This window comes from Dipodomys spectabilis, unplaced genomic scaffold, assembly GCF_019054845.1.
Source record: "Dipodomys spectabilis isolate Male_0828 unplaced genomic scaffold, ASM1905484v1 ptg000304l, whole genome shotgun sequence".
NCBI classification, from domain to species: Eukaryota; Metazoa; Chordata; class Mammalia; order Rodentia; family Heteromyidae; genus Dipodomys; species Dipodomys spectabilis.
In genome coordinates, this window is record NW_024870981.1 from 1,433,029 (window position 1) to 1,435,421 (window position 2,393).

Below are 2,393 nucleotides of genomic sequence, written 5' to 3' on the forward strand. Positions count from 1 at the left end.
TAATATATACTTAGAACTCAAAAAATTAAATCCCCCGACAACAAATCCTCAAAGAAACAACTGCCCAATAAATAAGTGGGCTAAAGACTTAAAGAGAAACTTCTCTGAAGAGGAAAGAAGTGTAGTAGGAAGACCCCCTACTCAGGCAAGCAAGCCCACGTAGTCGTCCGGAGTGACAGAGCCCACCGCAACAAAGTTGTTATTAAAGAAGCAACTTTATTGAGAAGGTTCCTGCACTGACTGGCCAGGGCCGCAGCACAGACTCGGGAGCTGATACTGCGACCCCGAGCAGCCCATGTGCTTAGGTTTTTATTGGCAAAAATCACAAGGTGAAGCCTGGTCACATAGGCGACCAATGAGATTTTCACACACCCAAAAGATTGCACAGTCATACCAGACCACACGCAGGTGGCCAGTGAGGTTACACTTTGTCACATAATGGCTGTTTAAACCAACCTATCACTTTTGGTTTAAATGACTTGCGAATTTAATGGTAAAGCGGAGCTTAAGGTAAACATTCACAAAGGAGTTTAACATATACATGTGAAAAAGGCGGAGTTTATAGTAAACTGGGGATGTAACCAGCATGCCAGCCAGCATGCCAGCATGAGCCAGATTACTGGCTACCTGTTTAATCGGTCAGTCTTTAACAAAACAATGAAGGTGGGTTAAGTTAAGGGGAGGGGGACCTAGAGGCATTCTTTTCATTTCAAGAACTGGGCTGGTTGGAGCCAAGGTTTTTGTTTTTTTTTCTATAATCCCTAAAACAAAAACAAAATCTGTAAAGAAGCTGTCCCAGCTCGAGTCTCCTCTCAGGGCCTAGTTGAGAAGGATGGCCAATAGACATAAATGCTCAACCTCTCTAGCCATAAAAGAAATGCAAATCAAAACAACATTGAGATACCACCTAACTCCAGTTAGAATGGCTGAAATCAAAACTCTAAAAACAACAGATGCTGGAGGGGATGTGGACAGAAGGGAACCTTACTGCATTGTTGGTGGTTGTGTAAAGTTGTTCAACCACTTTGGAAAGTAGTATGGAGGTTCATCAAAAGACTCCATATAGAGCTCCCATGTGACCCAGCAATCAGACTTTTGGGCATTTAGCCCAAGTATACAAACAAGACCACATTAAAGCTACCAGCACGACTATGTTTATTGGAGCACTATTTACTATAGCTAAGTTATGGAACCAACCCAGATGCCCCTCAGTAGATGAATGGATCTAGAAAATGTGGTATGTATACACAATGGAATTCTATGCCTCCATCAGAAAGAATGACATTGCCCCATTTGTTAGGAAGTAGAAAGACTTGGAAAAAATTATAGTAAGTGAAGTAAGTGAAGCCCAAAGAAACATAGGTCCCATGGTTTCCCTTATTTGCAATATCTAGTATATGTCTGAGTCAAGCAGAAAAGGTCAGATCAGGTGATGTTAGGAAAATGAACCCTAAGATATGTATTCAAATGTTTTTTTCTTTCATGTATTTGTTTATAACGCATTTATAAGATTATTTCTTTGTTGCTTTGTATGTCCCTACCCCACAGTATAAACCCTGCTTTCACTGTATTTGATGTTGGTATAATTTGTGGAGGGGAAGGGGAAAAACAAGTCGTTTAAATAAGGATACAGGTGGACCCATTGCAACAATGAGAAGTACAAGTTGTCATGTGGAAAACGAACTTTACAACTTTGTTGCGGGGGGGGGGGGGGCCCCCCGAAGGATTGGGTGGGGAGGTGGGAGGAGGCTGGGAAGGGATGGAAAGGGGAAACAAAGGAGGAGGCTACAATGCTTGATAAGAAATGTACTCATTATCTTGCCCATCTAATTGTAACCCCTCTGTACAGTATTTTCACAATAAAAAATAAATAAAAATTAAAAAATTAGGAAATCTGGTATTTTAAAATCTAATATTTTAAAATGCATAAGGCTGTTTATACTGTAATCAAGATATCTGGCTTAACACAAATGCATTGGCTGTTTGGAATTTAGTTCCTTGGCTAAAATTTGGAGATAAATATTAGAAATTTAAGTGTAAAGGTTAGTTTAACACTGTCAAAGATGTTACCTGTTCTGTCTGTCTAAAACTGTGTATTTCATTCGAGAACCAAGAGATAAGAAAAGGGAAAACTTAGGGGGGGAGGGGGGAGGCTGGGAAGGGATGTGAAGGGTAAACAAAGGAGGAGGCTGCAATGCTTGGTAAGAAATGTACGCATTATCCTGCCCATGTAACTGTAACTCCTCTGTACAGTATGTTCACAAATAAAATTAAATTAAATTTAAAAAAAAAAAGAAAAGGGAAAACTTAGAAACCAACAGAAGACCTGTCTTTAGGGGTGAGGAGTGAACAGGCAGAAGCGCAGTTCAGCTGGTCATGCATGGTGGGACAGG